The 14,403-nt window shown below is 41.3% G+C and overlaps 1 long non-coding RNA gene and 1 pseudogene across 1 annotated transcript in view; one reads left to right on the top strand and one right to left on the bottom strand.

Moving 5' to 3' along the window:
- The window catches only part of LOC148352184 (uncharacterized), an 83,131-nt gene that overhangs the window by 39,924 nt on the left and 28,804 nt on the right, over positions 1-14,403 (top strand). The gene's annotated exons all lie outside the window — the stretch shown is intronic.
- LOC148352185 (5.8S ribosomal RNA) lies at positions 456-586 on the bottom strand (annotated as a pseudogene).

Below are 14,403 nucleotides of genomic sequence, written 5' to 3'. Positions count from 1 at the left end.
ACCCGCGATAAGTGAAAATCCGCGAAGTAGCAGCGCACCTTCAAAAAAAAAACTTTTTATTTTTTATTTTATTTTTTTTAATTATTATTTTTTTAGACCCGGTTAATGGGGAACAAAACCACCCGCAAAAAGTGACCCTTCAAAAAAAAAATAATAATAAAAATCTCATCTCATTATAATAATAATAATAATAATTTCCTTGTATTGTCATTCTGTATAACAATGTACACAGAACGAAATGTCGATTGCACCTGACCCGTTGTAGCGAGCCGATGCAGCCGCAGCCAACAGAGGGCGCCGCCGACCACTTTTTAAGTCTTAGGAATGACTCGGCCGGGGCGCGAACCACCGACCTCCCAGTCTCAAAGCGGGCGCCTTACCATCTAGGCTACTGAGCTGGTATCTGCACCGCTTATCCTTATTAGGGTCGCGGGGGGGCTGGAGCCCATCCCAGCCATCTCTGGGCAATGGGCAGGGGACACCCTGAACTGGTTGCGAGCCAATTGCAGCTGCAAATCACATTAGTTCTCGCAGCTAGCTGCGTTCTTCATCGACGCACGAGCCGAGTGATCCACCGCTAAGAGTCGCACAGCTGGGCAATTTTACGTCCGCCCGGGACGATCGGAGACAAATTCACGACAGGGTTTATACTTGCGCCGCACCGCGGGTGCCGTTCGGTCGCTCCCGCGAGCGAGCCCCTAACCCGCGGCGCGGGTACTTCCGGGCGCGATACGCACGACACCGACACAGTCGCGCTACTGGGGTCGTCGGACGAGCGGGCTCCCCCCAGTTCACGCCCGCCGCCTTTTCTCGCGTGACGCCGCGTCCACCGAACTCGCTCCGTCACGCGGCCCGGGAGTGAATTTTATTTTTATTTTTTAACCATTAAAGACCGCGAAGCTCTGAAGCCGCAAACGTTGAACCGCGAAGTAGCGAGGTCCCACTGTACATGTGTACGAGAATGACAATAAAGTACCGTATTTTCCGCACTATAAGGCGCACCTAAAAGTCTTAATTTTTTTCAAAAGCTGACCATGCGCCTTATAATACAGTGCGCCTTATATATGGATCAATATTAAATCGCAAAGTCTTGCAACTAATGCAACAGCCGCCAACTCGATTTTCCCCCGAACGTGAAGTAGTACGCGGTGTATGATGGGATTTATATACCGGCGTTTCTTTAGCTAACCAATGTGTCAATCATCATTTGAATCGATCACTATTGGCTAAAGTTATTCGGAGCCTCGGATAGGCTAGAGGGCCGAAACAAACCCTGCAATTGGCCAAAAAAGATGTGTCAATCATCCGTTAAATCGATCGCTATTGGCTGAAGTTATTCGGAGCCTCGGATTGGCTAGAGGGCCAAAACAAACCCTGCAATTGGCCGAAAAAGATGACTGAATAGCAAGCTTGCTAAACCAGGCCATAAAGAAACATGTTTCATTAGTCTGTATTTGTAAACATTTGACTCTCCTGGATTTACTACACTCACGGTTGTAAGAAGACCATGGTTGCGTAGAACTTAGGTGAGCTATGCGGCTTTATATTTTCCCGGTATCTTGTTTTAGAACGATCTTGATGTTGCTGTGATGAGTTGAGTGAATTCAACTCAATTCCAAGTGTTTATTGTCATATGCACAGTAAAGTTGCGAGCGAAAAAGAAAATAGAAACTAAGGAATGGTTGGCATTTCTTGAATCCCAAGACTTTAACCTTCCGAATGATGGAACGATGCATTTGAGTGACATCGTACAGACACTGTTTCCGTACATGTCTGAGACACGTATTTGCTTCTTTGCAAGCTTTGGGAATGTTAAGGGGGTGATAAGTTGGACTGAACTATCTGACTGTTTTGTCCATGTTCCCATTGTAGCGCCTTATCATCCGGTGCGCCTTATGTATGGAAAATATAGGACCAAAAACTATTTTTTGGGGGTGCGCCCTATAACTCGGTGGGCCCTATAGTGCGGAAAATACGGTATATCTGATTCTGAATCTGAATCTAATAACCCAAATGAGAATACAGAAAGGAATCGGGAAGCACTGAATTACATTAACAATGCTGTTTTCCAGATATTGTTGTCATTTCGATGTCAAATCTCAGCCTGTAAAATTGAGAATGTTGCCAACCTCAAAGTTAATAACACAAAATCCTTTTGGAGGCCCCATGGCAAACCCTCCCCCCCCAAAAAATATCGGCATTTTTGTTTGTGCTGTGTGTCAAAAGGTGCATTGATGTTTGTTTCCCGGCACACTAGCTTACCATTGAGAAGGCTTACAATGAGTTCATTGACTCTAAACCTTTCCGGTGGAAGTGTTTACTAGAGGTCGACCAATAATCGGGCGGGCTGATAATCTCCACAGTAATTTGACGGATATCCCTATCGACAGTTTTATTTATTCGATTAAATATAGTTAAAACTGGGTTTTTTAGGCTCAGATGTAGCCAAGCCTCTCTCTCCTACCATCTGCCTCTGACACTACCCACCTTCCGATTGGATAAGCGACCGGGGACGGAGCCCCTAAGGCGAAAGGACTACTATAGAATAGAATATACCTTTGTTGTCATTGTTACAACATGGATTGATTACGGTAAATTCCGGACTGTAGAGCGCACCTGATTATAAGCCGCACCCACCACATTTTAAGAGGAAAAACGATTTTGTACATACACAAGCCGCACCTGTATATAAGCCGCATGCACCCACATTTAATAATGTAACACAAGCACAAAAGTAACCCAAACCCAACTTCAAGTCCCGCGATTGAAACTAAATGTCCTTCATTAAAGTCCACAGTCCAAAAATCACAGCCGGCAAAATGAACGGAAAATGAAACCGGTACTTAAGGTTTGATGCAGACCTGCAGAGTCCGGGTCCAGTTGAAAGTAATCCAAGGAAAAAAGTGTATATTTCCAAAGGTAAGGTTGGGAAAAATATATCAGATGAACACATTTACTCACGCAACTCCTTTTTCTTGAACCAACTTTTTACCCCCTCTTCTTTCCTTGTCTGTCCCTCACCTTTAGCGGTTCCCACTTAAACTCGGCACCTCGCGTTTGTTCCGCCCCTCATTTTTCGTTCACCCGTGCAAAACATATCAGAATAAGTGTCTAAAATAGATAAAAATAAATACATTACAAAAGTATAGAGTTGCAAATACATATTATACATGGTTTATACATATTTACAAAGAAAGACCGAGAGAGTTTTCAAAGCTTTAATAATAATAATATAGCTTTGACATGGCAGTTAATGGTAGCAACACTCGAGCGCCGCTGGCGGCCGTTAGAAAAATGACATAAATTGGCCGCATCACTGAATAGGCCGCAGGGTTGAAAGTTAGGGAAAAAAGTAGCGGCTTATAGTCCGGAATTTACGGTTTATTGTGACAACGAAATTGGACGTGGCACTCCAGTTCCACATTTTACAGTGAGGATAAAGAAAACAAAGAAGATAAAGGAACGAAAAAGATGTTTGTACTGTCCTTGTTGCAGGCTTTGTTTTCCTCCGGAGGGGGGTGTATGAGGGGGTGAGGGACAGACAGAGATGGCCGGATCCAACTAGATGTTTGATATCACTGTAACAATAATAATGATAACGTCAGAGCGGAGTAAACAGTTGCAGCTCTAATATCTCACGCCTGTGAATCAAGACCGCTGATAATACCGAGTGAAAAGCGTGTGTGTAATATCAAGATAGAGCGTAAAAAGTGTAGTTAACTTGTTTTAGGTGGGCACGTTCAAGTGGAGACTGATATATTAGATTTTATCATAACATGAGTTTGTCACAAGTGTGTGTGTTTGCGATTGAGAGAGCATTAAAAGCATGCTAAAGTGGAAGGCTGAGTGATTAGCTGTTAGCATAACATTAGTTTGTCAATCTGGCTCTAAAACACTGCCCACATTTTTCAATTTTCGATGCGCTTTTTAAAAAAATATTTGCGCAATTTCTTAAGCTTTTACAGCAAATGAATATCGGCTTCAGATATCGGTTATCGGTCTCCTCTTAATCGGTATCGTAATAACCCGTATCGGTCGATTCTTCGTGTTGCATCCACCTGTGTTTGCGTGGATGCCGATGTTTACTCAACCGGATAAATACTTATTCGTTGTGGGCGGTATTTGAAGTGTTTGTAGCACTCAGTACTGCGTCATAGATAAGGTCAGGATGTGTTTACAAAGTTTTTATCGTGCCAAGACTTGAGACATCGCTTTTATTATTCGGAGTCAAAGATCAAGACGGAAACGAGAAGAATTATGAGTACAGTAGTAGCTCGACGACGGTGCGTATGTTGGGACACTAACGAGTGCTAACTGAACAAAATGTGAAATGTAGACCAAGTGGACTATGTTCGGGCGCTGAATAAAACATGAAAGACAATGCAGGACATATGATAGATAGATAGATAGATAGATAGATACTTTATTCATCCCCGTAGGGAAATTCACACTTCCAGAAGTCTACCCCGTTGTTTATTAACAGATGAACATGATGCCCTAGGGGTGCTTGTATCGGAGTGGATGACGTCACGCCAGTCCAAAAGTTCGACATCCCAGCGGCAGATGGTAATCTTTTCTTTGTGTCCAGGGATACACCACCTTGTGTTAGCAAGTCCGCCTCCTCTCCGATTCCCCCAGGCTTTCGTGTTTCTGTATAGCCGCTTAGCTAAGTCCGGCTCTTCTTCCACGATAGGCCCCTTCATCACACCGGCACGAGAATTCTTCAGGGCAAGGAGTTGATTCCTTGAATAAACGCATTTTTGTTCGCTAAAACTCATGTCCATAGGATAGAAGTAATCCATAGTGTAGTTGTCACTGAAGGATATGTTGAAATGCTAAGTCTAATAAAGATATTCATGAAAGAAAGACAACACAGAATATTTTGGATCACTGACTATATCTAACTGAACAAAACATGAAATGATCTTATAGCAGGGGTAGGAAAACTACGGCCCGAGGGCCACATGCAGCCCCCCAGGATTTTTCAACCGGCCCGCCAAACGAAAATGGTCAAATTATAATGACAATATATAAAAATAGTCAATGGAGTACTATTAGTTAGACATTTTTTTGGGGGTGGCAACCTTGTCCCCAGTGTCCCTTTGTGTGATAACAACAAAACTACAGAAATACTACATAAATACTGCAAAATTACTAAACTAAAATTAAAATTTAGTGCTTGAAAACAGGGACCTAAAACATTGTTTTGCTTTCATTCTGAAAAAACAAAAAAATACCATAGAAAAACTATAAAAATATTTCTACAGTAATACTATGATATGAAAATACGACAACAGAAATGCTTCTTCAAAAATACTACAGAAATACTACAGAAATAGTACAAATAATACAAAATACTCAAATACTTTATTAACGGTCCTGCTGAAATACTAGAACAATCCAACTTTAGTAATACTATAATAAAAAATTACGTGTACAGAAATATCACCAAAAAAAACTAGAAATTATACAGATACAATGCTGACATTTTACTTTTACTATGGAAATACTTTAATTCCAAGGAGTCTCAAAGGGCTGCACAGACCTCAGATTATTGCACACTACAGACTATTATGAGACCATCCCCTGATCTAAAACCTACATGAGGGCAAGGAAACACTCAAAAACCTCAAGTCAAGTCATGTTTATCTGTGACACCCTTAATAACAAAGAGTCTCAAATTGCTGCACAGATCAAGGAGTATTGCAAAATACAGACTATTATGACACCATCCCCTGATCTAAAACCTACATGAGGGCAAGGGAAAACTCAAAAAGCTCCAGTCATGTTAAGTCATGTTTATTTTTGACACCCTTAATCCCAAGGAGTCTCAAAGGGCTGAACAGACCACAGATTATTGCAAACTGCAGACTAGTTTTACAACATCCCCTGATCTAAAACCTACATGACAGCTAGGTAAAACTCAAAAACCTCAAAATGAGATAAATGAAGAAACCTTGAGAAGGGACCACACACATGAAGTCATCCCCCTTTCAGGATAACCAGGCTGCAACGGAAGAGCATTCCACAGCACTGAACGGAGAACGCTCTCGCATCTGCGGATTTCTTCTTGGCTCTTGGGATCACTAGTAGACCAGCATTTTCAGAGTGAAGGCTCAGGAACGGAGGGGGGAAATTCAATCTGAAAGATATGAGGCATCAAGTCCATGCATGATTTTGTAGACTACCAACAGAACCTTAAAATCACATTTTAAGTTAACAGGGAGCCAATGCAGGTTAGCTAAAATCGGATATTTATATTCTAATGCTATCTGTTACAATTTTTGATGATAGGAATGAGTGTAGAGGTGTTGTAAAAGGATAGTGGAATGTTTAGATGTGTTCTATGGGATGGGTAGGGCACCTGTATGATGCGGCAGGGGTAAACCGGTGAAAGCTGTCCCGTTTCACGATTTGGCCCCTTTGAAACTTTATGATCTCTTGCTACATTTCAGACTCCAAACATTAAGATCTAAAACTGTAATTTTTTTTGTGAAGCATCAACAATAAGTGGGACACAATCATGAAGTGGAACACACTTTATTGGATATTTGTAACTATTTTAACAAATAAAACACAAAAAAGTGGGCTTTTAATGCAGCAAACTATGTCCAGAAGTTCAGTGAGGATCTCTGAATGATTCAATGTTGATCTAAATGACTAACGGTGATAGATGGAATCCACCTGTGTGTCATCAAGTCTCTGTGAAAAGTGCTCTGTGACAGTCTCAGAGGTCTGTTCAAAGCAACGAGAGCATCATGGAGAACGAGGAACACACCAGGCATGTCTGAGATACTGTTGTGGAGAAGTTTAAAGCTGGATTTGGATACAAAAAGATTTCCCAAGCTTTAATCATCCCAAGGAGCACTGTGCAAGCAATTACCGTATTTTCCGCACTATAAGGCGCACCGGGTTATAGGGCGCACCCCGAAAAAATAGTTTTTGGTCCTATATTTTCCATACATAAGACGCACCGGATTATAAGGCGCTACAATGGGAACGTGGACAAAATAGTCAGATAGTTCAGTCCAACTGATTACCCCCTTAACATTCCCAAAGCTTGCAAAGACGCAAATACGTGTCGAGAACACGTGCGGATGCGGTGTCCGTACGATGTCACTCAAATGCATCGTTCCATCATTCGGAAGGTTAAAGTCTTGGGATTCAAGAAATGCCAACCATTCCTTAGTTTCTATTTTCTTTTTCGCTCGCAACTTTACTGTGCATATGACAATAAACACTTGGAATTGAGTTGAATTTAAAAATAGACACTCCATTCCATCCATTATCTGCACCGCTTATCACAGAAACATCGAGTTCAGTCTGAAACAAGATACTGGGAAAATATATAGCCGGAGTAGCTCACCGAAGTCGTTGTGTTCAATAATATGTGCAGCCATGGTCCTCTTATATCCGTGAGTTTAGTAAATCCAGGACAATAAAATATTTACAAATACAGAATAGTAAAAAATGCTTTCTGTATGCCGTGAACCACGTGCTATACGCATTCATCTTTTTCGGCCAATTGCAGGCTTCGTTTTGCGGCTTCAGCCTATGCCAGCCTGCAAATGATAAAAAGGATCCGCCACCTTGACCTCCGAATAACTTTAGCCAATAGTGATGGATTCAAATGATGATTGACACATTGGTTAGCCAATGAAACGCCGGTAAATAAATCCCAGCATACACCGCGGACTACTTGGCGTTCGGGGGAAAATCGAGTCGGCGGCTGCAAGTCAGTTGCAAGACTTTGCGACTTAATGTTGATCCATATATAAGGCGCACTGTATTATAAGGCGCATGGTCAGCTTTTGAAAAAAATAAAGGCTTTTAGGTGCGCCTTATAGTGCGGAAAATACGGTAATCAGAGCAGCCACTGTATATGCTATTTTAATGCTTTTGAGCTACCGGGGGTTGAAAAGGTCTTCCCCGAATAGGATGATTTTTCCCGGGGTTGGTGCTGCTCATCATGACGTACCCCCGTGCAAAGTCCCAGAGCTAGTTGACAGTCCAGGAAGGTTCACGGAAGAAAGTTTACTCCACTTGTCAAGTGTTAAAAGGGCTAATTAATGGCCTTGGCAGAAACCAGCCGGCTCTTTTAAGGACTTGGCGGTCGAGCTTCTTGGCTCCAGAACCTCCACGCCCCCGAGGAGAGTAAATAGTCACCGGGAGAGTTTATTTACTCCGAAGGAGACAGGGGCAGGCGTCTCACCCCACATACAATTATTCCACTTGTATATTATATCTAATAAAAGCATGGAAAACAAAATTCAAGCAGTAGCCAACCAATGTTCCCTGTCATTTTCACTTGATATCATTGGAAATTATTTAAATGCAACACAAACTTTTTCTTCTTTTTTCCGTGTTTTTTTTCTACTTTTTAAAAAATTGCTTTAAAAAAAGTCTCATTGTGTTTATTTTTTTCCGAGCTGTTACTTTTTTCTTTTTGTTCTCTGTTTATTTTTTTCCTACGTTTCTTTCTTTTCTTTTTTTCTGGCTTTTATCTAAATTTTTCCTTCTTTTTTTCTCTTCCTTTTGTTTCTTTTTTTGTTGCTTTTCACTACTTTTTTATTTTGGTATTTTTTTCTTATTTGTTCTATTCCCCCATTTTAAGTCGTTTTGTGCATAGTTTTACATAATATTTGGTCATGTTGGGATTAAAGAAGCAAAAACAACCCGAAGAGCCGTTTAGGACCCGAAAGAGCCGGTTCCTTTGAGTGAGCCGAGCCGAAGAAGCCGGTTCTTTACAAACTGTACTAACTTTACTCAACTTCGTTCTATTTCGACTCGACTTCAAAATACCTTATTTAGGACACAACATCAGGGGAACCCGTGTATTTTTTTTACATAATATTTGGTCATAAGAGCCGGTTCCTTTTAGTGAGCCGAGCCGAAGAAGCCGGTTCTCGACAAACTCTACTAACTTTACTCAACTTTACTCGACTTCAAAATACCTTATTTAGGACACAACATCAGGGAACCCGTGTATTTTTTTTACATAATATTTGGTCATAAGAGCCGGTTCCTTTTAGTGCGCCGAGCCGAAGAAGCCGGTTCTCGACAAACTCTACTAACTTTATTCAACTTTACTCGACTTCAAAATACCTTATTTAGGACACAACATCAGGGGAACCCGTGTATTTTTTTTACATAATATTTGGTCATAAAGCCGGTTCCTTTTAGTGAGCCGAGTCGAAGAACCCGGTTCTCGACAAACTCTACTAACTTTACTCAACTTTACTCGACTTCAAAATACCTTATTTAGGACACAACATCAGGGGAACCCGTGTATTTTTTTTACATAATATTTGGTCATAAAGCCGGTTCCTTTTAGTGAGCCGAGCCGAAGAAGCCGGTTCTCGACAAACTCTACTAACTTTACTCAACTTTACTCGACTTCAAAATACCTTATTTAGGACACAACATCAGGGAACCCGTGTATTTTTTTTACATAATATTTGGTCATAAGAGCCGGTTCCTTTTAGTGCGCCGAGCCGAAGAAGCCGGTTCTCGACAAACTCTACTAACTTTATTCAACTTTACTCGACTTCAAAATACCGCGTTTAGGACACAACGTCCGGGGAACCCGTGTATTTTTTTTACATAATATTTGGTCATAAGAGCCGGTTCCTTTTAGTGAGCCGAGCCGAAGAAGCCGGTTCTCGACAAACTCTACTAACTTTACTCAACTTTACTTGACTTCAAAATACCGCATCTAGGACACAACGTCAGGGGAACCCGTGTATTTTTTTAATATAATATTTGGTCATAAGAGCCGGTTCCTTTTAGTGCGCCGAGCCGAAGAAGCCGGTTCTCGACAAACTCTACTAACTTTACTCAACTTTACTCGACTTCAAAATACCTTATTTAGGACACAACGTCCGGGGAACCCGTGTATTTTTTTTTACATAATATTTGGTCATAAGAGCCGGTTCCTTTTAGTGCGCCGAGCCGAAGAAGCCGGTTCTTGACAAACTCTACTAACTTTACTCAACTTTACTCGACTTTAAAATACCGCATTTAGGACACAACGTCCGGGGAACCCGTGTATTTTTTTTACATAATATTTGGTCATAAGAGCCGGTTCCTTTTAGTGAGCGGAGCCGAAGAAGCCGGTTCTCGACAAACTCTACTAACTTTACTCAACTTTACTCGACTTCAAAATACCGCATCTAGGACACAACATCAGGGGAACCCGTGTATTTTTTTTACATAATATTTGGTCATATGAGCCTGTTCTTTTAGTGAGCCGAGCCGAAGAAGCCGGTTCTCGACAAACTCTACTAACTTTATTCAACTTTACTCGACTTCAAAATACCTTATTTAGGACACAACATCAGGGGAACCCGTGTATTTTTTTTACATAATATTTGGTCATAAGAGCCGGTTCCTTTTAGTGAGCCGAGCCGAAGAAGCCGGTTCTCGACAAACTCTACTAACTTTATTCAACTTTACTCGACTTCAAAATACCTTATTTAGGACACAACATCAGGGGAACCCGTGTATTTTTTTTACATAATATTTGGTCATAAGAGCCGGTTCCTTTTAGTGAGCCGAGCCGAAGAAGCCGGTTCTCGACAAACTCTACTAACTTTATTCAACTTTACTCGACTTCAAAATACCTTATTTAGGACACAACATCAGGGAACCCGTGTATTTTTTTTACATAATATTTGGTCATAAGAGCCGGTTCCTTTTAGTGAGCCGAGCCAAAGAAGCCGGTTCTCGACAAACTCTACTAACTTTATTCAACTTTACTCGACTTCAAAATACCTTATTTAGGACACAACATTAGGGGAACCCGTGTATTTTTTTTACATAATATTTGGTCATAAGAGCCGGTTCCTTTTAGTGAGCCGAGCCGAAGAAGCCGGTTCTCAACTAACTTTACTCAACTTCGTTCTACTTCGACTCGACTTCAAAATACCTTATTTAGGACACAACATCAGGGGAACCCGTGTATTTTTTTTACATAATATTTGGTCATAAGAGCCGGTTCCTTTTAGTGAGCCGAGCCGAAGAAGCCGGTTCTCGACAAACTCTACTAACTTTATTCAACTTTACTCGACTTCAAAATACCTTATTTAGGACACAACATCAGGGAACCCGTGTATTTTTTTTACATAATATTTGGTCATAAGAGCCGGTTCCTTTTAGTGAGCCGAGCCAAAGAAGCCGGTTCTCGACAAACTCTACTAACTTTATTCAACTTTACTCGACTTCAAAATACCTTATTTAGGACACAACATTAGGGGAACCCGTGTATTTTTTTTACATAATATTTGGTCATAAGAGCCGGTTCCTTTTAGTGAGCCGAGCCGAAGAAGCCGGTTCTCAACTAACTTTACTCAACTTCGTTCTACTTCGACTCGACTTCAAAATACCGCATTTAGGACACAACGTCAGGGGAACCCGTGAATTTTTACCTTCATGCACTGTAACTTTGACTTAAGTCGCTTCTTAATTAGTCATTTTGAGCCCTGATTTTTGTGCGCCGGCTCGATTTTCTTGTGCGCTGAGAATGGGGCGAGCAGCTTAGAGGGAACACTGTACTTAACTGGAATATCAGCTTTCCCGGAACGTAAACAACATTGCAAAGCGCCCGCCCGGGCATACTCACGGAAACAAACAGAAGCACATACCGAAGTATACTTAGAGAGTAAACATGGATACACAACATTGCGGAAGGCCCACACGCAAGTTTTCTCCGGAATCGGCACGGAAGCAAACAACACTCTGGAGTGTTGCGGGGGACAAACATGGATACACAAAATAGTCAAACGAGGACACTTTACATAACGTTTCATCACAATGACTTACAGGTGGAACCTGTAAGAGTCATAGTCTACAGAAGGGCAGTGTTCTGGTTTGCCCGCGTCCCTGCGTCCTAGCTGTTTTTGCTAGGGACGCAAACCAATGTGCGTCCCCGGGACGCAACTTTTTTGATACCAAATTGTCATTATTATCCAATTACCGTATTTTCCGCACTATAGGGCGCACCTAAAAGTCTTAATTTTTTTCAAAAGCTGACCATGCGCCTTATATTACAGTGCGCCTTATATATGGATCAATATTAAGTCGCAACTGTAGCAAGCAGCCGCCGACTAGATTTTCCCCCGAATGCCATGTAGTCCGCGGTGTATGCTGGGATTTATTTACCGCCGTTTCATTGGCTAACCAATGTGTCAATCATCATTTGAATTGATCACTATTGGCTAAAGTTATTCGGAGGTAAAGGGGGCGGATCTTTTTTATCATTTACAGGCTCGCATAGGCTAAAGGGGCAAAACAAACCCTGCAATTGGCCGAAAAAGATGTGTCAATCATCAGTTGAATCGATCACTATTGGCTAAAGTTATCCGGAGGTAAAGGGGGCGGATCCTTTTTATCTATGGGCTTGCATAGGCTATAACATTGGTAAAATGGCGGCGCCCTCTGTTGGCTGCGGCTGCATCGGCTCGCTACAACGGGTCAGGTGTATCGACATTTCGTTCTGTGTACATTGTTACAAAGAATGACAATACAAAGGAAATTATTATTATTATATTATTATTAAAGGGACAAAACAAAGCCTGCAATTGGCCGAAAAAGATGAATGTGAAGAGCAAGTTTGGTTGGTTGTCTACGGCATAGAAAAAGCATGTTTTACTATTCTGTATTTGTAAATATTTTATTCTCCTGGATTTACTACACTCACGGATATAAGAGGACCATGGTTGCACATTATTATTGAACACAACGACTTCGATGAGCTACTCCGGCTATATATTTTCCCAGTATCTTGTTTCAGAGTGATATCGATGTTTCTGTGATGGGTCTTTTTTTAAATGAAACTCAATTCCAAGTGTTTATTGTCATATGCACAGTAAAGTTGCAAGCGAAAAAGAAAATAGAAACTAAGGAATGGTTGGCATTTCTTGAATCCCAAGACTTTAACCTTCCGAATGATATTTGGAACGATGCATTTGAGTACAGACACCGCATCCGCACGTGTCGTAGACACGTATTTGCTTCTTTGCAAGCTTTGGGAATGTTAAGGGGGTAATAAGTTGGACTGAACTATCTGACTGTTTTGTCGACGTTCCCATTCTAACGCCTTATAATCCGGTGCGCCTTGTGAATGGAAAATATAGGACCAAAAACTATTTTTGGGGGGGTGCGCCCTATAACCCGGTGCGCCTTATAGTGCGGAAAATACGGTACTTTTTTTTTTACAAAGATTTACCACACTCCAAACTTTTCGTCAGGCAGATCCGCCAGTTTTGTTTCCTTCTGTTTTTGTCCTGTTTGTTAGTTTCTCCAGTTTTTGTTCCCGTCTAGTTTCTCCTGTTTATTTTCGTTATCCTGATTCATTATCGATCTCGTCGGCCTCTGGCTTCCCGTCTTTCCACGCCAGTCCGGCTGCCTAATGTGCATGACTCCCCATTTCCAGTAAAATAAAGGCTTGTGTGAGAACGTCACGCGATTGGGTCCGGATTCTGTTCTGGTTCCTGACATGATGGCACTGGGCAGGGAAGTGCGCTGTGTGGATAGCTCCGACCACCCTTACTGCTCACCTAAACAAATTGCTCTAGGTGCTTGGCTGTTGTTTCTGGTTGTTTACAGTTTTTTCTGTGGGTTTTCATCTTAAAGTGTCTCAACAGTAAATCTAAATTGTTTGATAAACTTCCTTATGAAGAAATTCTTAGTGACTTACAGCCAAAACGGGGCCTGTTGGAGTGACACCTTGACTGTAAACTCTAGTAGGGGGTTAGTTCTCCGAACCATATGTACAGGGTTGGGTAGGGTTACTTTAACTGGATTACTTACAATTACTTTTGGATTACTCCAATACCAAATATGCTAATAAAAGACAAAAGAAACTAAATATGAATGAAATGACTCCATTTTGTGCAGGCTTGGTGAGTAACGGAACACATGGAACGGCAAAAATGATGTCGGCAAGCTGTTTGGATTGATTTTCATTTTGTTTGTGTCGCATTTGATGTTCGTTTTGCTGGAGATCAAAGTGATCAAAGCCAGGAGAGAAAGCTTACCATGTGTTGTGAGTCATCATTTTATTCATATTTAGTTTCTTTTGACTTTTATTAGCATATTTGCTATTGGAGTCATCCGAAAGTCATTGAAAGTAATCCAGTTAAAGTAACCCTACCCAACCCTGCACAAACCCTACGATACCAAACTGTATGTAACATCCTATATGCCGACATTTCTTGGGTACATTTTCTGTAAATTATAACTATAACCTTATCCTCCTTGTTTTATAACCTTATCTTCTATGTTCCTTTATCTTCTTGGGCTTTTTTTTACCTCACTGTGAATGTGTGAAACTGGAGTGTCATGCCCAATTTCGTTGTCACAATATGTGAACCCATTTTGTAACAATGACAATAAAGGTATATT

Source organism: Urocampus carinirostris, chromosome 15 (assembly GCF_059441175.1).
Source record: "Urocampus carinirostris isolate Australia breed hairy pipefish chromosome 15, RoL_Ucar_1.0, whole genome shotgun sequence".
In the NCBI taxonomy this organism is placed as follows: Eukaryota; Metazoa; Chordata; class Actinopteri; order Syngnathiformes; family Syngnathidae; genus Urocampus; species Urocampus carinirostris.
The sequence above is the reverse complement of the archived record's forward strand: the minus strand, read 5'-3'. Positions and strand labels throughout refer to the sequence as shown.